Here is a 19,119-nt window from a genome sequence, read left to right as displayed (position 1 = left end):
AAGCGCGCGCGCGCGTGCGCGCCAGATAGAGAGGAGGAGATAGTTTGAGGGCAAAGCCTACTGTCTCCCTGCGCAGAGGATGTAATCTGCCCGCGGTAAAGGTTTGCTCGGCTTCCGGCCACCGAGCGACCGGAGATTCTTTTGGTTTGTTTGTCACCCACGGCGGCCAAAGCTTCCTCTGTGGCTGAAAATGACCAAGTGCTTGGTGTTTTCAAGCCATCGCTGGCTCGTACCGAGTGGCACCAGCGCAAAGCAGCGTGTGGCTTGACTTGCGATGACCGAAACTTGCCTACAGACACCGTTTGCTGAGACTTTTTCTTTTCTTCTCCTTTCACTCATCGACCAGGTGCGCAAGGCTTAATCGGGGTGTCTTGGGGCCATGCATGGCTGCTGCCGTCAAATTGAAAGGAACCGCCTGTGAGACGTGGAGTGCTGAGAGTGTGGCTTCCTCCTCTGACGGTTTGTGGGTATCGCTTCTCGGCCTTTTGGCTAAGATCAAGTGTAGTATCTGTTCTTGTCAGTTTAATATCTGATACGTCCCCTACCCGGGGACCATATATTAAATTGATTTTTGGAACTGGGAGATGGAATAGGGGCTTGCTCCGTCCACTCCACGCATCGGCCTGGTATTGCAGTACCTCCGGGCACGGTGCACCCCCCCCAACCCTGATGTCAGAGACAAGCCTGGAAAAGGAGATGCAGCAGCGTGGGATAGGAGGAGAAGTAGCCAGTCCTTTGTTTTGTCACTTAACACAGCAATCCCTTGTCAGCGTTAGTGCAAGGCTGTTTCCTCAACCATGTACGTGTGTGTGGCTCTTTGCCACTTTGCACCCTCTAAATGTGGTCCCCTCGGGATATTTTCAGCACCGCCAGCCAGGGCGGTAGGTGCGTGAAGGAGGTCTGTGTCTGCGAGCTGTGCAAGGCATACTTACCTGGCAGGGGAGATACCATGATCAAGAAGGTGGTTCACCCAGGGCGAGGCTCGGCCATTGCACTCCGGCTGTGCTGACCCCTGCGAATTCCCCAAATGTGGGAATCTCGACTGCATAATTTCTGGTAGTGGGGGACTGCGTCCGCGCTCTCCCCTGACAAAATGTGAAAAGGCAATGGGCTGTCGCCCCCGGCACCGACCGTTTGACGCGCAGCCAGAGTGCTCCAGGGCCAAGTTGCAACTTTGCAAGGCCCAAAGGAAGCCGGCAAGCTCCAGGCGGTGTGCCACCACTGCGCACTCTGAAGCAGTGCAAGCCCCTTGGCCCCGAGAAACGCCGGCAGGCAGCCCTGGAAGCAGCGGGCAAAGAAACACCAGCTGGCTCAAGCGCGCGCGCGTGCGTGCCAGATAGAGAGGAGGAGATAGTTTGAGGGCAAAGCCTACTGTCTCCCTGCGCAGAGGATGTAATCTGCCCGCGGTAAAGGTTTGCTCGGCTTCCGGCCACCGAGCGACCGGAGATTCTTTTGGTTTGTTTGTCACCCACGGCGGCCAAAGCTTCCTCTGTGGCTGAAAATGACCAAGTGCTTGGTGTTTTCAAGCCATCGCTGGCTCGTACCGAGTGGCACCAGCGCAAAGCAGCGTGTGGCTTGACTTGCGATGACCGAAACTTGCCTACAGACACCGTTTGCTGAGACTTTTTCTTTTCTTCTCCTTTCACTCATCGACCAGGTGCGCAAGGCTTAATCGGGGTGTCTTGGGGCCATGCATGGCTGCTGCCGTCAAATTGAAAGGAACCGCCTGTGAGACGTGGAGTGCTGAGAGTGTGGCTTCCTCCTCTGACGGTTTGTGGGTATCGCTTCTCGGCCTTTTGGCTAAGATCAAGTGTAGTATCTGTTCTTGTCAGTTTAATATCTGATACGTCCCCTACCCGGGGACCATATATTAAATTGATTTTTGGAACTGGGAGATGGAATAGGGGCTTGCTCCGTCCACTCCACGCATCGGCCTGGTATTGCAGTACCTCCGGGCACGGTGCACCCCCCCCAACCCTGATGTCAGAGACAAGCCTGGAAAAGGAGATGCAGCAGCGTGGGATAGGAGGAGAAGTAGCCAGTCCTTTGTTTTGTCACTTAACACAGCAATCCCTTGTCAGCGTTAGTGCAAGGCTGTTTCCTCAACCATGTACGTGTGTGTGGCTCTTTGCCACTTTGCACCCTCTAAATGTGGTCCCCTCGGGATATTTTCAGCACCGCCAGCCAGGGCGGTAGGTGCGTGAAGGAGGTCTGTGTCTGCGAGCTGTGCAAGGCATACTTACCTGGCAGGGGAGATACCATGATCAAGAAGGTGGTTCACCCAGGGCGAGGCTCGGCCATTGCACTCCGGCTGTGCTGACCCCTGCGAATTCCCCAAATGTGGGAATCTCGACTGCATAATTTCTGGTAGTGGGGGACTGCGTCCGCGCTCTCCCCTGACAAAATGTGAAAAGGCAATGGGCTGTCGCCCCCGGCACCGACCGTTTGACGCGCAGCCAGAGTGCTCCAGGGCCAAGTTGCAACTTTGCAAGGCCCAAAGGAAGCCGGCAAGCTCCAGGCGGTGTGCCACCACTGCGCACTCTGAAGCAGTGCAAGCCCCTTGGCCCCGAGAAACGCCGGCAGGCAGCCCTGGAAGCAGCGGGCAAAGAAACACCAGCTGGCTCAAGCGCGCGCGCGTGCGTGCCAGATAGAGAGGAGGAGATAGTTTGAGGGCAAAGCCTACTGTCTCCCTGCGCAGAGGATGTAATCTGCCCGCGGTAAAGGTTTGCTCGGCTTCCGGCCACCGAGCGACCGGAGATTCTTTTGGTTTGTTTGTCACCCACGGCGGCCAAAGCTTCCTCTGTGGCTGAAAATGACCAAGTGCTTGGTGTTTTCAAGCCATCGCTGGCTCGTACCGAGTGGCACCAGCGCAAAGCAGCGTGTGGCTTGACTTGCGATGACCGAAACTTGCCTACAGACACCGTTTGCTGAGACTTTTTCTTTTCTTCTCCTTTCACTCATCGACCAGGTGCGCAAGGCTTAATCGGGGTGTCTTGGGGCCATGCATGGCTGCTGCCGTCAAATTGAAAGGAACCGCCTGTGAGACGTGGAGTGCTGAGAGTGTGGCTTCCTCCTCTGACGGTTTGTGGGTATCGCTTCTCGGCCTTTTGGCTAAGATCAAGTGTAGTATCTGTTCTTATCAGTTTAATATCTGATACGTCCCCTACCTGGGGACCATATATTAAATTGATTTTTGGAACTGGGAGATGGAATAGGGGCTTGCTCCGTCCACTCCACGCATCGGCCTGGTATTGCAGTACCTCCGGGCACGGTGCACCCCCCCCAACCCTGATGTCAGAGACAAGCCTGGAAAAGGAGATGCAGCAGCGTGGGATAGGAGGAGAAGTAGCCAGTCCTTTGTTTTGTCACTTAACACAGCAATCCCTTGTCAGCGTTAGTGCAAGGCTGTTTCCTCAACCATGTACGTGTGTGTGGCTCTTTGCCACTTTGCACCCTCTAAATGTGGTCCCCTCGGGATATTTTCAGCACCGCCAGCCAGGGCGGTAGGTGCGTGAAGCAGGTCTGTGTCTGCGAGCTGTGCAAGGCATACTTACCTGGCAGGGGAGATACCATGATCAAGAAGGTGGTTCACCCGGGGCGAGGCTCGGCCATTGCACTCCGGCTGTGCTGACCCCTGCGAATTCCCCAAATGTGGGAATCTCGACTGCATAATATCTGGTAGTGGGGGACTGCGTCCGCGCTCTCCCCTGACAAAATGTGAAAAGGCAATGGGCTGTCGCCCCCGGCACTGACCGTTTGACGCGCAGCCAGAGTGCTCCAGGGCCAAGTTGCAACTTTGCAAGGCCCAAAGGAAGCCGGCAAGCTCCAGGCGGTGTGCCACCACTGCGCACTCTGAAGCAGTGCAAGCCCCTTGGCCCCGAGAAACGCCGGCAGGCAGCCCTGGAAGCAGCGGGCAAAGAAACACCAGCTGGCTCAAGCGCGCGCGCGCGTGCGCGCCAGATAGAGAGGAGGAGATAGTTTGAGGGCAAAGCCTACTGTCTCCCTGCGCAGAGGATGTAATCTGCCCGCGGTAAAGGTTTGCTCGGCTTCCGGCCACCGAGCGACCGGAGATTCTTTTGGTTTGTTTGTCACCCACGGCGGCCAAAGCTTCCTCTGTGGCTGAAAATGACCAAGTGCTTGGTGTTTTCAAGCCATCGCTGGCTCGTACCGAGTGGCACCAGCGCAAAGCAGCATGTGGCTTGACTTGCGGTGACCGAAACTTGCCAACAGACACCGTTTGCTGAGACTTTTTCTTTTCTTCTCCTTTCACTCATCGACCAGGTGCGCAAGGCTTAATCGGGGTGTCTTGGGGCCATGCATGGCTGCTGCCGTCAAATTGAAAGGAACCCCCTGTGAGACGTGGAGTGCTGAGAGTGTGGCTTCCTCCTCTGACGGTTTGTGGGTATCGCTTCTCGGCCTTTTGGCTAAGATCAAGTGTAGTATCTGTTCTTGTCAGTTTAATATCTGATACGTCCCCTACCCGGGGACCATATATTAAATTGATTTTTGGAACTGGGAGATGGAATAGGGGCTTGCTCCGTCCACTCCACGCATCGGCCTGGTATTGCAGTACCTCCGGGCACGGTGCACCCCCCCCCAACCCTGATGTCAGAGACAAGCCTGGAAAAGGAGATGCAGCAGCGTGGGATAGGAGGAGAAGTAGCCAGTCCTTTGTTTTGTCACTTAACACAGCAATCCCTTGTCAGCGTTAGTGCAAGGCTGTTTCCTCAACCATGTACGTGTGTGTGGCTCTTTGCCACTTTGCACCCTCTAAATGTGGTCCCCTCGGGATATTTTCAGCACCGCCAGCCAGGGCGGTAGGTGCGTGAAGCAGGTCTGTGTCTGCGAGCTGTGCAAGGCATACTTACCTGGCAGGGGAGATACCATGATCAAGAAGGTGGTTCACCCGGGGCGAGGCTCGGCCATTGCACTCCGGCTGTGCTGACCCCTGCGAATTCCCCAAATGTGGGAATCTCGAATGCATAATATCTGGTAGTGGGGGACTGCGTCCGCGCTCTCCCTGACAAAATGTGAAAAGGCAATGGGCTGTCGCCCCCGGCACTGACCGTTTGACGCGCAGCCAGAGTGCTCCAGGGCCAAGTTGCAACTTTGCAAGGCCCAAAGGAAGCCGGCAAGCTCCAGGCGGTGTGCCACCACTGCGCACTCTGAAGCAGTGCAAGCCCCTTTGCCCCGAGAAACGCCGGCAGGCAGCCCTGGAAGCAGCGGGCAAAGAAACACCAGCTGGCTCAAGCGCGCGCGCGCGCGTGCCAGATAGAGAGGAGGAGATAGTTTGAGGGCAAAGCCTACTGTCTCCCTGCGCAGAGGATGTAATCTGCCCGCGGTAAAGGTTTGCTCGGCTTCCGGCCACCGAGCGACCGGAGATTCTTTTGGTTTGTTTGTCACCCACGGCGGCCAAAGCTTCCTCTGTGGCTGAAAATGACCAAGTGCTTGGTGTTTTCAAGCCATCGCTGGCTCGTACCGAGTGGCACCAGCGCAAAGCAGCGTGTGGCTTGACTTGCGATGACCGAAACTTGCCTACAGACACCGTTTGCTGAGACTTTTTCTTTTCTTCTCCTTTCACTCATCGACCAGGTGCGCAAGGCTTAATCGGGGTGTCTTGGGGCCATGCATGGCTGCTGCCGTCAAATTGAAAGGAACCGCCTGTGAGACGCGGAGTGCTGAGAGTGTGGCTTCCTCCTCTGACGGTTTGTGGGTATCGCTTCTCGGCCTTTTGGCTAAGATCAAGTGTAGTATCTGTTCTTATCAGTTTAATATCTGATACGTCCCCTACCCGGGGACCATATATTAAATTGATTTTTGGAACTGGGAGATGGAATAGGGGCTTGCTCCGTCCACTCCACGCATCGGCCTGGTATTGCAGTACCTCCGGGCACGGTGCACCCCCCCCAACCCTGATGTCAGAGACAAGCCTGGAAAAGGAGATGCAGCAGCGTGGGATAGGAGGAGAAGTAGCCAGTCCTTTGTTTTGTCACTTAACACAGCAATCCCTTGTCAGCGTTAGTGCAAGGCTGTTTCCTCAACCATGTACGTGTGTGTGGCTCTTTGCCACTTTGCACCCTCTAAATGTGGTCCCCTCGGGATATTTTCAGCACCGCCAGCCAGGGCGGTAGGTGCGTGAAGCAGGTCTGTGTCTGCGAGCTGTGCAAGGCATACTTACCTGGCAGGGGAGATACCATGATCAAGAAGGTGGTTCACCCAGGGCGAGGCTCGGCCATTGCACTCCGGCTGTGCTGACCCCTGCGTATTCCCCAAATGTGGGAATCTCGACTGCATAATATCTGGTAGTGGGGGACTGCGTCCGCGCTCTCCCTGACAAAATGTGAAAAGGCAATGGGCTGTCGCCCCCGGCACTGACCGTTTGACGCGCAGCCAGAGTGCTCCAGGGCCAAGTTGCAACTTTGCAAGGCCCAAAGGAAGCCGGCAAGCTCCAGGCGGTGTGCCACCACTGCGCACTCTGAAGCAGTGCAAGCCCCTTGGCCCCGAGAAACGCCGGCAGGCAGCCCTGGAAGCAGCGGGCAAAGAAACACCAGCTGGCTCAAGCGCGCGCGCGCGCGCCAGATAGAGAGGAGGAGATAGTTTGAGGGCAAAGCCTACTGTCTCCCTGCGCAGAGGATGTAATCTGCCCGCGGTAAAGGTTTGCTCGGCTTCCGGCCACCGAGCGACCGGAGATTCTTTTGGTTTGTTTGTCACCCACGGCGGCCAAAGCTTCCTCTGTGGCTGAAAATGACCAAGTGCTTGGTGTTTTCAAGCCATCGCTGGCTCGTACCGAGTGGCACCAGCGCAAAGCAGCGTGTGGCTTGACTTGCGATGACCGAAACTTGCCTACAGACACCGTTTGCTGAGACTTTTTCTTTTCTTCTCCTTTCACTCATCGACCAGGTGCGCAAGGCTTAATCGGGGTGTCTTGGGGCCATGCATGGCTGCTGCCGTCAAATTGAAAGGAACCGCCTGTGAGACGTGGAGTGCTGAGAGTGTGGCTTCCTCCTCTGACGGTTTGTGGGTATCGCTTCTTGGCCTTTTGGCTAAGATCAAGTGTAGTATCTGTTCTTATCAGTTTAATATCTGATACGTCCCCTACCCGGGGACCATATATTAAATTGATTTTTGGAACTGGGAGATGGAATAGGGGCTTGCTCCGTCCACTCCACGCATCGGCCTGGTATTGCAGTACCTCCGGGCACGGTGCACCCCCCCCAACCCTGATGTCAGAGACAAGCCTGGAAAAGGAGATGCAGCAGCGTGGGATAGGAGGAGAAGTAGCCAGTCCTTTGTTTTGTCACTTAACACAGCAATCCCTTGTCAGCGTTAGTGCAAGGCTGTTTCCTCAACCATGTACGTGTGTGTGGCTCTTTGCCACTTTGCACCCTCTAAATGTGGTCCCCTCGGGATATTTTCAGCACCGCCAGCCAGGGCGGTAGGTGCGTGAAGCAGGTCTGTGTCTGCGAGCTGTGCAAGGCATACTTACCTGGCAGGGGAGATACCATGATCAAGAAGGTGGTTCACCCAGGGCGAGGCTCGGCCATTGCACTCCGGCTGTGCTGACCCCTGCGAATTCCCCAAATGTGGGAATCTCGACTGCATAATTTCTGGTAGTGGGGGACTGCGTCCGCGCTCTCCCCTGACAAAATGTGAAAAGGCAATGGGCTGTCGCCCCCGGCACCGACCGTTTGACGCGCAGCCAGAGTGCTCCAGGGCCAAGTTGCAACTTTGCAAGGCCCAAAGGAAGCCGGCAAGCTCCAGGCGGTGTGCCACCACTGCGCACTCTGAAGCAGTGCAAGCCCCTTGGCCCCGAGAAACGCCGGCAGGCAGCCCTGGAAGCAGCGGGCAAAGAAACACCAGCTGGCTCAAGCGCGCGCGCGCGTGCGCGCCAGATAGAGAGGAGGAGATAGTTTGAGGGCAAAGCCTACTGTCTCCCTGCGCAGAGGATGTAATCTGCCCGCGGTAAAGGTTTGCTCAGCTTCCGGCCACCGAGCGACCGGAGATTCTTTTGGTTTGTTTGTCACCCACGGCGGCCAAAGCTTCCTCTGTGGCTGAAAATGACCAAGTGCTTGGTGTTTTCAAGCCATCGCTGGCTCGTACCGAGTGGCACCAGCGCAAAGCAGCGTGTGGCTTGACTTGCGATGACCGAAACTTGCCAACAGACACCGTTTGCTGAGACTTTTTCTTTTCTTCTCCTTTCACTCATCGACCAGGTGCGCAAGGCTTAATCGGGGTGTCTTGGGGCCATGCATGGCTGCTGCCGTCAAATTGAAAGGAACCGCCTGTGAGACGTGGAGTGCTGAGAGTGTGGCTTCCTCCTCTGACGGTTTGTGGGTATCGCTTCTCGGCCTTTTGGCTAAGATTAAGTGTAGTATCTGTTCTTATCAGTTTAATATCTGATACGTCCCCTACCCGGGGACCATATATTAAATTGATTTTTGGAACTGGGAGATGGAATAGGGGCTTGCTCCGTCCACTCCACGCATCGGCCTGGTATTGCAGTACCTCCGGGCACGGTGCACCCCCCCCAACCCTGATGTCAGAGACAAGCCTGGAAAAGGAGATGCAGCAGCGTGGGATAGGAGGAGAAGTAGCCAGTCCTTTGTTTTGTCACTTAACACAGCAATCCCTTGTCAGCGTTAGTGCAAGGCTGTTTCCTCAACCATGTACGTGTTTGTGGCTCTTTGCCACTTTGCACCCTCTAAATGTGGTCCCCTCGGGATATTTTCAGCACCGCCAGCCAGGGCGGTAGGTGCGTGAAGCAGGTCTGTGTCTGCGAGCTGTGCAAGGCATACTTACCTGGCAGGGGAGATACCATGATCAAGAAGGTGGTTCACCCGGGGCGAGGCTCGGCCATTGCACTCCGGCTGTGCTGACCCCTGTGAATTCCCCAAATGTGGGAATCTCGACTGCATAATATCTGGTAGTGGGGGACTGCGTCCGCGCTCTCCCCTGACAAAATGTGAAAAGGCAATGGGCTGTCGCCCCCGGCACCGACCGTTTGACGCGCAGCCAGAGTGCTCCAGGGCCAAGTTGCAACTTTGCAAGGCCCAAAGGAAGCCGGCAAGCTCCAGGCGGTGTGCCACCACTGCGCACTCTGAAGCAGTGCAAGCCCCCTGGCCCCGAGAAACGCCGGCAGGCAGCCCTGGAAGCAGCGGGCAAAGAAACACCAGCTGGCTCAAGCGCGCGCGCGTGCGTGCCAGATAGAGAGGAGGAGATAGTTTGAGGGCAAAGCCTACCGTCTCCCTGCGCAGAGGATGTAATCTGCCCGCGGTAAAGGTTTGCTCGGCTTCCGGCCACCGAGCGACCGGAGATTCTTTTGGTTTGTTTGTCACCCACGGCGGCCAAAGCTTCCTCTGTGGCTGAAAATGACCAAGTGCTTGGTGTTTTCAAGCCATCGCTGGCTCGTACCGAGTGGCACCAGCGCAAAGCAGCGTGTGGCTTGACTTGCGATGACCGAAACTTGCCTACAGACACCGTTTGCTGAGACTTTTTCTTTTCTTCTCCTTTCACTCATCGACCAGGTGCGCAAGGCTTAATCGGGGTGTCTTGGGGCCATGCATGGCTGCTGCCGTCAAATTGAAAGGAACCGCCTGTGAGACGTGGAGTGCTGAGAGTGTGGCTTCCTCCTCTGACGGTTTGTGGGTATCGCTTCTCGGCCTTTTGGCTAAGATCAAGTGTAGTATCTGTTCTTGTCAGTTTAATATCTGATATGTCCCCTACCCGGGGACCATATATTAAATTGATTTTTGGAACTGGGAGATGGAATAGGGGCTTGCTCCGTCCACTCCACGCATCGGCCTGGTATTGCAGTACCTCCGGGCACGGTGCACCCCCCCCCAACCCTGATGTCAGAGACAAGCCTGGAAAAGGAGATGCAGCAGCGTGGGATAGGAGGAGAAGTAGCCAGTCCTTTGTTTTGTCACTTAACACAGCAATCCCTTGTCAGCGTTAGTGCAAGGCTGTTTCCTCAACCATGTACGTGTGTGTGGCTCTTTGCCACTTTGCACCCTCTAAATGTGGTCCCCTCGGGATATTTTCAGCACCGCCAGCCAGGGCGGTAGGTGCGTGAAGCAGGTCTGTGTCTGCGAGCTGTGCAAGGCATACTTACCTGGCAGGGGAGATACCATGATCAAGATGGTGGTTCACCCGGGGCGAGGCTCGGCCATTGCACTCCGGCTGTGCTGACCCCTGCGAATTCCCCAAATGTGGGAATCTCGACTGCATAATTTCTGGTAGTGGGGGACTGCGTCCGCGCTCTCCCTTGACAAAATGTGAAAAGGCAATGGGCTGTCGCCCCCGGCACCGACCGTTTGACGCGCAGCCAGAGTGCTCCAGGGCCAAGTTGCAACTTTGCAAGGCCCAAAGGAAGCCGGCAAGCTCCAGGCGGTGTGCCACCACTGCGCACTCTGAAGCAGTGCAAGCCCCTTGGCCCCGAGAAACGCCAGCAGGTAGCCCTGGAAGCAGCGGGCAAAGAAACACCAGCTGGCTCAAGCGCGCGCGCGCGTGCGCGCCAGATAGAGAGGAGGAGATAGTTTGAGGGCAAAGCCTACTGTCTCCCTGCGCAGAGGATGTAATCTGCCCGCGGTAAAGGTTTGCTCGGCTTCCGGCCACCGAGCGACCGGAGATTCTTTTGGTTTGTTTGTCACCCACGGCGGCCAAAGCTTCCTCTGTGGCTGAAAATGACCAAGTGCTTGGTGTTTTCAAGCCATCGCTGGCTTGTACCGAGTGGCACCAGCGCAAAGCAGCGTGTGGCTTGACTTGCGATGACCGAAACTTGCCTACAGACACCGTTTGCTGAGACTTTTTCTTTTCTTCTCCTTTCACTCATCGACCAGGTGCGCAAGGCTTAATCGGGGTGTCTTGGGGCCATGCATGGCTGCTGCCGTCAAATTGAAAGGAACCGCCTGTGAGACGTGGAGTGCTGAGAGTGTGGCTTCCTCCTCTGACGGTTTGTGGGTATCGCTTCTCGGCCTTTTGGCTAAGATCAAGTGTAGTATCTGTTCTTATCAGTTTAATATCTGATACGTCCCCTACCCGGGGACCATATATTAAATTGATTTTTGGAACTGGGAGATGGAATAGGGGCTTGCTCCGTCCACTCCACGCATCGGCCTGGTATTGCAGTACCTCCGGGCACGGTGCACCCCCCCCAACCCTGATGTCAGAGACAAGCCTGGAAAAGGAGATGCAGCAGCGTGGGATAGGAGGAGAAGTAGCCAGTCCTTTGTTTTGTCACTTAACACAGCAATCCCTTGTCAGCGTTAGTGCAAGGCTGTTTCCTCAACCATGTACGTGTGTGTGGCTCTTTGCCACTTTGCACCCTCTAAATGTGGTCCCCTCGGGATATTTTCAGCACCGCCAGCCAGGGCGGTAGGTGCGTGAAGCAGGTCTGTGTCTGCGAGCTGTGCAAGGCATACTTACCTGGCAGGGGAGATACCATGATCAAGAAGGTGGTTCACCCAGGGCGAGGCTCGGCCATTGCACTCCGGCTGTGCTGACCCCTGCGAATTCCCCAAATGTGGGAATCTCGACTGCATAATTTCTGGTAGTGGGGGACTGCGTCCGCGCTCTCCCCTGACAAAATGTGAAAAGGCAATGGGCTGTCGCCCCCGGCACCGACCGTTTGACGCGCAGCCAGAGTGCTCCAGGGCCAAGTTGCAACTTTGCAAGGCCCAAAGGAAGCCGGCAAGCTCCAGGCGGTGTGCCACCACTGCGCACTCTGAAGCAGTGCAAGCCCCTTGGCCCCGAGAAACGCCGGCAGGCAGCCCTGGAAGCAGCGGGCAAAGAAACACCAGCTGGCTCAAGCGCGCGCGCGCGTGCGCGCCAGATAGAGAGGAGGAGATAGTTTGAGGGCAAAGCCTACTGTCTCCCTGCGCAGAGGATGTAATCTGCCCGCTCGTAAAGGTTTGCTCGGCTTCCGGCCACCGAGCGACCGGAGATTCTTTTGGTTTGTTTGTCACCCACGGCGGCCAAAGCTTCCTCTGTGGCTGAAAATGACCAAGTGCTTGGTGTTTTCAAGCCATCGCTGGCTCGTACCGAGTGGCACCAGCGCAAAGCAGCGTGTGGCTTGACTTGCGATGACCGAAACTTGCCAACAGACACCGTTTGCTGAGACTTTTTCTTTTCTTCTCCTTTCACTCATCGACCAGGTGCGCAAGGCTTAATCGGGGTGTCTTGGGGCCATGCATGGCTGCTGCTGTCAAATTGAAAGGAACCGCCTGTGAGACGCGGAGTGCTGAGAGTGTGGCTTCCTCCTCTGACGGTTTGTGGGTATCGCTTCTCGGCCTTTTGGCTAAGATCAAGTGTAGTATCTGTTCTTATCAGTTTAATATCTGATACGTCCCCTACCCGGGGACCATATATTAAATTGATTTTTGGAACTGGGAGATGGAATAGGGGCTTGCTCCGTCCACTCCACGCATCGGCCTGGTATTGCAGTACCTCCGGGCACGGTGCACCCCCCCCAACCCTGATGTCAGAGACAAGCCTGGAAAAGGAGATGCAGCAGCGTGGGATAGGAGGAGAAGTAGCCAGTCCTTTGTTTTGTCACTTAACACAGCAATCCCTTGTCAGCGTTAGTGCAAGGCTGTTTCCTCAACCATGTACGTGTGTGTGGCTCTTTGCCACTTTGCACCCTCTAAATGTGGTCCCCTCGGGATATTTTCAGCACCACCAGCCAGGGCGGTAGGTGCGTGAAGCAGGTCTGTGTCTGCGAGCTGTGCAAGGCATACTTACCTGGCAGGGGAGATACCATGATCAAGAAGGTGGTTCACCCAGGGCGAGGCTCGGCCATTGCACTCCGGCTGTGCTGACCCCTGCGAATTCCCCAAATGTGGGAATCTCGACTGCATAATTTCTGGTAGTGGGGGACTGCGTCCGCGCTCTCCCCTGACAAAATGTGAAAAGGCAATGGGCTGTCGCCCCCGGCACCGACCGTTTGACGCGCAGCCAGAGTGCTCCAGGGCCAAGTTGCAACTTTGCAAGGCCCAAAGGAAGCCGGCAAGCTCCAGGCGGTGTGCCACCACTGCGCACTCTGAAGCAGTGCAAGCCCCTTGGCCCCGAGAAACGCCGGCAGGCAGCCCTGGAAGCAGCGGGCAAAGAAACACCAGCTGGCTCAAGCGCGCGCGCGCGTGCGCGCCAGATAGAGAGGAGGAGATAGTTTGAGGGCAAAGCCTACTGTCTCCCTGCGCAGAGGATGTAATCTGCCCGCGGTAAAGGTTTGCTCGGCTTCCGGCCACCGAGCGACCGGAGATTCTTTTGGTTTGTTTGTCACCCACGGCGGCCAAAGCTTCCTCTGTGGCTGAAAATGACCAAGTGCTTGGTGTTTTCAAGCCATCGCTGGCTCGTACCGAGTGGCACCAGCGCAAAGCAGCGTGTGGCTTGACTTGCGATGACCGAAACTTGCCTACAGACACCGTTTGCTGAGACTTTTTCTTTTCTTCTCCTTTCACTCATCGACCAGGTGCGCAAGGCTTAATCGGGGTGTCTTGGGGCCATGCATGGCTGCTGCCGTCAAATTGAAAGGAACCGCCTGTGAGACGTGGAGTGCTGAGAGTGTGGCTTCCTCCTCTGACGGTTTGTGGGTATCGCTTCTCGGCCTTTTGGCTAAGATCAAGTGTAGTATCTGTTCTTGTCAGTTTAATATCTGATACGTCCCCTACCCGGGGACCATATATTAAATTGATTTTTGGAACTGGGAGATGGAATAGGGGCTTGCTCCGTCCACTCCACGCATCGGCCTGGTATTGCAGTACCTCCGGGCACGGTGCACCCCCCCCAACCCTGATGTCAGAGACAAGCCTGGAAAAGGAGATGCAGCAGCGTGGGATAGGAGGAGAAGTAGCCAGTCCTTTGTTTTGTCACTTAACACAGCAATCCCTTGTCAGCGTTAGTGCAAGGCTGTTTCCTCAACCATGTACGTGTGTGTGGCTCTTTGCCACTTTGCACCCTCTAAATGTGGTCCCCTCGGGATATTTTCAGCACCGCCAGCCAGGGCGGTAGGTGCGTGAAGCAGGTCTGTGTCTGCGAGCTGTGCAAGGCATACTTACCTGGCAGGGGAGATACCATGATCAAGAAGGTGGTTCACCCGGGGCGAGGCTCGGCCATTGCACTCCGGCTGTGCTGACCCCTGCGAATTCCCCAAATGTGGGAATCTCGACTGCATAATATCTGGTAGTGGGGGACTGCGTCCGCGCTCTCCCCTGACAAAATGTGAAAAGGCAATGGGCTGTCGCCCCCGGCACCGACCGTTTGACGCGCAGCCAGAGTGCTCCAGGGCCAAGTTGCAACTTTGCAAGGCCCAAAGGAAGCCGGCAAGCTCCAGGCGGTGTGCCACCACTGCGCACTCTGAAGCAGTGCAAGCCCCTTGGCCCCGAGAAACGCCGGCAGGCAGCCCTGGAAGCAGCGGGCAAAGAAACACCAGCTGGCTCAAGCGCGCGCGCGCGCGCGTGCCAGATAGAGAGGAGGAGATAGTTTGAGGGCAAAGCCTACTGTCTCCCTGCGCAGAGGATGTAATCTGCCCGCGGTAAAGGTTTGCTCGGCTTCCGGCCACCGAGCGACCGGAGATTCTTTTGGTTTGTTTGTCACCCACGGCGGCCAAAGCTTCCTCTGTGGCTGAAAATGACCAAGTGCTTGGTGTTTTCAAGCCATTGCTGGCTCGTACCGAGTGGCACCAGCGCAAAGCAGCATGTGGCTTGACTTGCGATGACCGAAACTTGCCAACAGACACCGTTTGCTGAGACTTTTTCTTTTCTTCTCCTTTCACTCATCGACCAGGTGCGCAAGGCTTAATCGGGGTGTCTTGGGGCCATGCATGGCTGCTGCCGTCAAATTGAAAGGAACCGCCTGTGAGACGTGGAGTGCTGAGAGTGTGGCTTCCTCCTCTGACGGTTTGTGGGTATCGCTTCTCGGCCTTTTGGCTAAGATCAAGTGTAGTATCTGTTCTTATCAGTTTAATATCTGATACGTCCCCTACCCGGGGACCATATATTAAATTGATTTTTGGAACTGGGAGATGGAATAGGGGCTTGCTCCGTCCACTCCACGCATCGGCCTGGTATTGCAGTACCTCCGGGCACGGTGCACCCCCCCCAACCCTGATGTCAGAGACAAGCCTGGAAAAGGAGATGCAGCAGCGTGGGATAGGAGGAGAAGTAGCCAGTCCTTTGTTTTGTCACTTAACACAGCAATCCCTTGTCAGCGTTAGTGCAAGGCTGTTTCCTCAACCATGTACGTGTGTGTGGCTCTTTGCCACTTTGCACCCTCTAAATGTGGTCCCCTCGGGATATTTTCAGCACCGCCAGCCAGGGCGGTAGGTGCGTGAAGCAGGTCTGTGTCTGCGAGCTGTGCAAGGCATACTTACCTGGCAGGGGAGATACTATGATCAAGAAGGTGGTTCACCCGGGGCGAGGCTCGGCCATTGCACTCCGGCTGTGCTGACCCCTGCGAATTCCCCAAATGTGGGAATCTCGACTGCATAATATCTGGTAGTGGGGGACTGCGTCCGCGCTCTCCCCTGACAAAATGTGAAAAGGCAATGGGCTGTCGCCCCCGGCACCGACCGTTTGACGCGCAGCCAGAGTGCTCCAGGGCCAAGTTGCAACTTTGCAAGGCCCAAAGGAAGCCGGCAAGCTCCAGGCGGTGTGCCACCACTGCGCACTCTGAAGCAGTGCAAGCCCCTTGGCCCCGAGAAACGCCGGCAGGCAGCCCTGGAAGCAGCGGGCAAAGAAACACCAGCTGGCTCAAGCGCGCGCGCGCGCGCGTGCCAGATAGAGAGGAGGAGATAGTTTGAGGGCAAAGCCTACTGTCTCCCTGCGCAGAGGATGTAATCTGCCCGCGGTAAAGGTTTGCTCGGCTTCCGGCCACCGAGCGACCGGAGATTCTTTTGGTTTGTTTGTCACCCACGGCGGCCAAAGCTTCCTCTGTGGCTGAAAATGACCAAGTGCTTGGTGTTTTCAAGCCATCGCTGGCTCGTACCGAGTGGCACCAGCGCAAAGCAGCATGTGGCTTGACTTGCGATGACCGAAACTTGCCTACAGACACTGTTTGCTGAGACTTTTTCTTTTTTTCTCCTTTCACTCATCGACCAGGTGCCCAAGGCTTAATCGGGGTGTCTTGGGGCCATGCATGGCTGCTGCCGTCAAATTGAAAGGAACCGCCTGTGAGACGTGGAGTGCTGAGAGTGTGGCTTCCTCCTCTGACGGTTTGTGGGTATCGCTTCTCGGCCTTTTGGCTAAGATCAAGTGTAGTATCTGTTCTTGTCAGTTTAATATCTGATACGTCCCCTACCCGGGGACCATATATTAAATTGATTTTTGGAACTGGGAGATGGAATAGGGGCTTGCTCCGTCCACTCCACGCATCGGCCTGGTATTGCAGTACCTCCGGGCACGGTGCACCCCCCCCAACCCTGATGTCAGAGACAAGCCTGGAAAAGGAGATGCAGCAGCGTGGGATAGGAGGAGAAGTAGCCAGTCCTTTGTTTTGTCACTTAACACAGCAATCCCTTGTCAGCGTTAGTGCAAGGCTGTTTCCTCAACCATGTACGTGTGTGTGGCTCTTTGCCACTTTGCACCCTCTAAATGTGGTCCCCTCGGGATATTTTCAGCACCACCAGCCAGGGCGGTAGGTGCGTGAAGCAGGTCTGTGTCTGCGAGCTGTGCAAGGCATACTTACCTGGCAGGGGAGATACCATGATCAAGAAGGTGGTTCACCCAGGGCGAGGCTCGGCCATTGCACTCCGGCTGTGCTGACCCCTGCGAATTCCCCAAATGTGGGAATCTCGACTGCATAATTTCTGGTAGTGGGGGACTGCGTCCGCGCTCTCCCCTGACAAAATGTGAAAAGGCAATGGGCTGTCGCCCCCGGCACCGACCGTTTGACGCGCAGCCAGAGTGCTCCAGGGCCAAGTTGCAACTTTGCAAGGCCCAAAGGAAGCCGGCAAGCTCCAGGCGGTGTGCCACCACTGCGCACTCTGAAGCAGTGCAAGCCCCTTGGCCCCGAGAAACGCCGGCAGGCAGCCCTGGAAGCAGCGGGCAAAGAAACACCAGCTGGCTCAAGCGCGCGCGCGCGTGCGCGCCAGATAGAGAGGAGGAGATAGTTTGAGGGCAAAGCCTACTGTCTCCCTGCGCAGAGGATGTAATCTGCCCGCGGTAAAGGTTTGCTCGGCTTCCGGCCACCGAGCGACCGGAGATTCTTTTGGTTTGTTTGTCACCCACGGCGGCCAAAGCTTCCTCTGTGGCTGAAAATGACCAAGTGCTTGGTGTTTTCAAGCCATCGCTGGCTCGTACCGAGTGGCACCAGCGCAAAGCAGCGTGTGGCTTGACTTGCGATGACCGAAACTTGCCTACAGACACCGTTTGCTGAGACTTTTTCTTTTCTTCTCCTTTCACTCATCGACCAGGTGCGCAAGGCTTAATCGGGGTGTCTTGGGGCCATGCATGGCTGCTGCCGTCAAATTGAAAGGAACCGCCTGTGAGACGTGGAGTGCTGAGAGTGTGGCTTCCTCCTCTGACGGTTTGTGGGTATCGCTTCTCGGCCTTTTGGCTAAGATCAAGTGTAGTATCTGTTCTTATCAGTTTAATATCTGATACGTCCCCTACCCGGGGACCATATATTAAATTGATTTTTGGAACTGGGAGATGGAATAGGGGCTTGCTCCGTCCACTCCACGCATCGGCCTGGTATTGCAGTACCTCCGGGCACGGTGCACCCCCCCCAACCCTGATGTCAGAGACAAGCCTGGAAAAGGAGATGCAGCAGCGTGGGATAGGAGGAGAAGTAGCCAGTCCTTTGTTTTGTCACTTAACACAGCAATCCCTTGTCAGCGTTAGTGCAAGGCTGTTTCCTCAACCATGTACGTGTGTGTGGCTCTTTGCCACTTTGCACCCTCTAAATGTGGTCCCCTCGGGATATTTTCAGCACCGCCAGCCAGGGCGGTAGGTGCGTGAAGCAGGTCTGTGTCTGCGAGCTGTGCAAGGCATACTTACCTGGCAGGGGAGATACCATGATCAAGAAGGTGGTTCACCCGGGGCGAGGCTCGGCCATTGCACTCCGGCTGTGCTGACCCCTGCGAATTCCCCAAATGTGGGAATCTCCACTGCATAATATCTGGTAGTGGGGGACTGCGTCCGCGCTCTCCCCTGACAAAATGTGAAAAGGCAATGGGCTGTCGCCCCCGGCACCGACCGTTTGACGCGCAGCCAGAGTGCTCCAGGGCCAAGTTGCAACTTTGCAAGGCCCAAAGGAAGCCGGCAAGCTCCAGGCGGTGTGCCACCACTGCGCACTCTGAAGCAGTGCAAGCCCCTTGGCCCCGAGAAACGCCGGCAGGCAGCCCTGGAAGCAGCGGGCAAAGAAACACCAGCTGGCTCAAGCACGCGCGCGCGCGCGCGCCAGATAGAGAGGAGGAGATAGTTTGAGGGCAAAGCCTACTGTCTCCCTGCGCAGAGGATGTAATCTGCCCGCGGTAAAGGTTTGCTCGGCTTCCGGCCACCGAGCGACCGGAGATTCTTTTGGTTTGTTTGTCACCCACGGCGGCCAAAGCTTCCTCTGTGGCTGAAAATGACCAAGTGCTTGGTGTTTTCAAGCCATCGCTGGCTCGTACCGAGTGGCACCAGCGCAAAGCAGCGTGTGGCTTGACTTGCGATGACCGAAACTTGCCTACAGACACCGTTTGCTGAGACTTTTTCTTTTCTTCTCCTTTCACTCATCGACCAGGTGCGCAAGGCTTAATCGGGGTGTCTTGGGGCCATGCATGGCTGCTGCCGTCAAATTGAAAGGAACCGCCTGTGAGACGTGGAGTGCTGAGAGTGTGGCTTCCTCCTCTGACGGTTTGTGGGTATTGCTTCTCGGCCTTTTGGCTAAGATCAAGTGTAGTATCTGTTCTTATCAGTTTAATATCTGATACGTCCCCTACCCGGGGACCATATATTAAATTGATTTTTGGAACTGGGAGATGGAATAGGGGCTTGCTCCGTCCACTCCACGCATCGGCCTGGTATTGCAGTACCTCCGGGCACGGTGCACCCCCCCCAACCCTGATGTCAGAGACAAGCCTGGAAAAGGAGATGCAGCAGCGTGGGATAGGAGGAGAAGTAGCCAGTCCTTTGTTTTGTCACT

The 19,119-nt window shown here is 56.0% G+C and overlaps 29 non-coding genes across 29 annotated transcripts; all 29 read left to right on the top strand.

Annotated features, from left to right (window-relative positions):
• Window positions 1-469: 469 nt before the first annotated feature.
• Window positions 470-660, top strand: LOC141795810 (U2 spliceosomal RNA). Its single transcript, XR_012598760.1, has one exon. It is a non-coding gene; the product is annotated as a U2 spliceosomal RNA (small nuclear RNA).
• A 264-nt stretch (window positions 661-924) lies between these two features.
• Window positions 925-1,088, top strand: LOC141795858 (U1 spliceosomal RNA). The gene has a single exon (XR_012598802.1). It is a non-coding gene; the product is annotated as a U1 spliceosomal RNA (small nuclear RNA).
• Window positions 1,089-1,780: 692 nt separating this feature from the next.
• LOC141795809 (U2 spliceosomal RNA) lies at window positions 1,781-1,971 on the top strand. Its single transcript, XR_012598759.1, has one exon. It is a non-coding gene; the product is annotated as a U2 spliceosomal RNA (small nuclear RNA).
• Window positions 1,972-2,235: 264 nt separating this feature from the next.
• Window positions 2,236-2,399, top strand: LOC141795847 (U1 spliceosomal RNA). The gene has a single exon (XR_012598791.1). It is a non-coding gene; the product is annotated as a U1 spliceosomal RNA (small nuclear RNA).
• Window positions 2,400-3,091: 692 nt separating this feature from the next.
• Window positions 3,092-3,282, top strand: LOC141795718 (U2 spliceosomal RNA). Its single transcript, XR_012598672.1, has one exon. It is a non-coding gene; the product is annotated as a U2 spliceosomal RNA (small nuclear RNA).
• A 264-nt stretch (window positions 3,283-3,546) lies between these two features.
• On the top strand, window positions 3,547-3,710 carry LOC141795691 (U1 spliceosomal RNA). The gene has a single exon (XR_012598646.1). It is a non-coding gene; the product is annotated as a U1 spliceosomal RNA (small nuclear RNA).
• Window positions 3,711-4,404: 694 nt separating this feature from the next.
• Window positions 4,405-4,595, top strand: LOC141795808 (U2 spliceosomal RNA). The gene has a single exon (XR_012598758.1). It is a non-coding gene; the product is annotated as a U2 spliceosomal RNA (small nuclear RNA).
• Window positions 4,596-4,860: 265 nt separating this feature from the next.
• Window positions 4,861-5,024, top strand: LOC141795709 (U1 spliceosomal RNA). Its single transcript, XR_012598663.1, has one exon. It is a non-coding gene; the product is annotated as a U1 spliceosomal RNA (small nuclear RNA).
• Window positions 5,025-5,715: 691 nt separating this feature from the next.
• Window positions 5,716-5,906, top strand: LOC141795755 (U2 spliceosomal RNA). The gene has a single exon (XR_012598708.1). It is a non-coding gene; the product is annotated as a U2 spliceosomal RNA (small nuclear RNA).
• A 264-nt stretch (window positions 5,907-6,170) lies between these two features.
• On the top strand, window positions 6,171-6,334 carry LOC141795706 (U1 spliceosomal RNA). The gene has a single exon (XR_012598660.1). It is a non-coding gene; the product is annotated as a U1 spliceosomal RNA (small nuclear RNA).
• A 689-nt stretch (window positions 6,335-7,023) lies between these two features.
• Window positions 7,024-7,214, top strand: LOC141795794 (U2 spliceosomal RNA). Its single transcript, XR_012598744.1, has one exon. It is a non-coding gene; the product is annotated as a U2 spliceosomal RNA (small nuclear RNA).
• Window positions 7,215-7,478: 264 nt separating this feature from the next.
• LOC141795836 (U1 spliceosomal RNA) lies at window positions 7,479-7,642 on the top strand. The gene has a single exon (XR_012598780.1). It is a non-coding gene; the product is annotated as a U1 spliceosomal RNA (small nuclear RNA).
• A 694-nt stretch (window positions 7,643-8,336) lies between these two features.
• Window positions 8,337-8,527, top strand: LOC141795815 (U2 spliceosomal RNA). Its single transcript, XR_012598765.1, has one exon. It is a non-coding gene; the product is annotated as a U2 spliceosomal RNA (small nuclear RNA).
• A 264-nt stretch (window positions 8,528-8,791) lies between these two features.
• On the top strand, window positions 8,792-8,955 carry LOC141795704 (U1 spliceosomal RNA). The gene has a single exon (XR_012598658.1). It is a non-coding gene; the product is annotated as a U1 spliceosomal RNA (small nuclear RNA).
• A 692-nt stretch (window positions 8,956-9,647) lies between these two features.
• Window positions 9,648-9,838, top strand: LOC141795799 (U2 spliceosomal RNA). The gene has a single exon (XR_012598749.1). It is a non-coding gene; the product is annotated as a U2 spliceosomal RNA (small nuclear RNA).
• A 265-nt stretch (window positions 9,839-10,103) lies between these two features.
• On the top strand, window positions 10,104-10,267 carry LOC141795689 (U1 spliceosomal RNA). Its single transcript, XR_012598644.1, has one exon. It is a non-coding gene; the product is annotated as a U1 spliceosomal RNA (small nuclear RNA).
• Window positions 10,268-10,961: 694 nt separating this feature from the next.
• On the top strand, window positions 10,962-11,152 carry LOC141795754 (U2 spliceosomal RNA). Its single transcript, XR_012598707.1, has one exon. It is a non-coding gene; the product is annotated as a U2 spliceosomal RNA (small nuclear RNA).
• Window positions 11,153-11,416: 264 nt separating this feature from the next.
• LOC141795824 (U1 spliceosomal RNA) lies at window positions 11,417-11,580 on the top strand. The gene has a single exon (XR_012598774.1). It is a non-coding gene; the product is annotated as a U1 spliceosomal RNA (small nuclear RNA).
• A 695-nt stretch (window positions 11,581-12,275) lies between these two features.
• LOC141795752 (U2 spliceosomal RNA) lies at window positions 12,276-12,466 on the top strand. Its single transcript, XR_012598705.1, has one exon. It is a non-coding gene; the product is annotated as a U2 spliceosomal RNA (small nuclear RNA).
• A 264-nt stretch (window positions 12,467-12,730) lies between these two features.
• LOC141795812 (U1 spliceosomal RNA) lies at window positions 12,731-12,894 on the top strand. The gene has a single exon (XR_012598762.1). It is a non-coding gene; the product is annotated as a U1 spliceosomal RNA (small nuclear RNA).
• Window positions 12,895-13,588: 694 nt separating this feature from the next.
• LOC141795807 (U2 spliceosomal RNA) lies at window positions 13,589-13,779 on the top strand. The gene has a single exon (XR_012598757.1). It is a non-coding gene; the product is annotated as a U2 spliceosomal RNA (small nuclear RNA).
• Window positions 13,780-14,043: 264 nt separating this feature from the next.
• Window positions 14,044-14,207, top strand: LOC141795690 (U1 spliceosomal RNA). The gene has a single exon (XR_012598645.1). It is a non-coding gene; the product is annotated as a U1 spliceosomal RNA (small nuclear RNA).
• A 694-nt stretch (window positions 14,208-14,901) lies between these two features.
• LOC141795751 (U2 spliceosomal RNA) lies at window positions 14,902-15,092 on the top strand. Its single transcript, XR_012598704.1, has one exon. It is a non-coding gene; the product is annotated as a U2 spliceosomal RNA (small nuclear RNA).
• A 264-nt stretch (window positions 15,093-15,356) lies between these two features.
• Window positions 15,357-15,520, top strand: LOC141795705 (U1 spliceosomal RNA). Its single transcript, XR_012598659.1, has one exon. It is a non-coding gene; the product is annotated as a U1 spliceosomal RNA (small nuclear RNA).
• A 694-nt stretch (window positions 15,521-16,214) lies between these two features.
• LOC141795806 (U2 spliceosomal RNA) lies at window positions 16,215-16,405 on the top strand. Its single transcript, XR_012598756.1, has one exon. It is a non-coding gene; the product is annotated as a U2 spliceosomal RNA (small nuclear RNA).
• A 264-nt stretch (window positions 16,406-16,669) lies between these two features.
• Window positions 16,670-16,833, top strand: LOC141795801 (U1 spliceosomal RNA). Its single transcript, XR_012598751.1, has one exon. It is a non-coding gene; the product is annotated as a U1 spliceosomal RNA (small nuclear RNA).
• Window positions 16,834-17,527: 694 nt separating this feature from the next.
• LOC141795750 (U2 spliceosomal RNA) lies at window positions 17,528-17,718 on the top strand. Its single transcript, XR_012598703.1, has one exon. It is a non-coding gene; the product is annotated as a U2 spliceosomal RNA (small nuclear RNA).
• A 264-nt stretch (window positions 17,719-17,982) lies between these two features.
• Window positions 17,983-18,146, top strand: LOC141795707 (U1 spliceosomal RNA). Its single transcript, XR_012598661.1, has one exon. It is a non-coding gene; the product is annotated as a U1 spliceosomal RNA (small nuclear RNA).
• A 694-nt stretch (window positions 18,147-18,840) lies between these two features.
• On the top strand, window positions 18,841-19,031 carry LOC141795795 (U2 spliceosomal RNA). The gene has a single exon (XR_012598745.1). It is a non-coding gene; the product is annotated as a U2 spliceosomal RNA (small nuclear RNA).
• Window positions 19,032-19,119: the final 88 nt, after the last annotated feature.

Source organism: Halichoeres trimaculatus, unplaced genomic scaffold, assembly GCF_033239565.1.
Source record: "Halichoeres trimaculatus isolate MK-OKI-2021-1 unplaced genomic scaffold, fHalTri1.1 fHalTri1_scaffold_8, whole genome shotgun sequence".
In the NCBI taxonomy this organism is placed as follows: domain Eukaryota; kingdom Metazoa; phylum Chordata; class Actinopteri; order Labriformes; family Labridae; genus Halichoeres; species Halichoeres trimaculatus.
The sequence above is the reverse complement of the archived record's forward strand: the minus strand, read 5'-3'. Positions and strand labels throughout refer to the sequence as shown.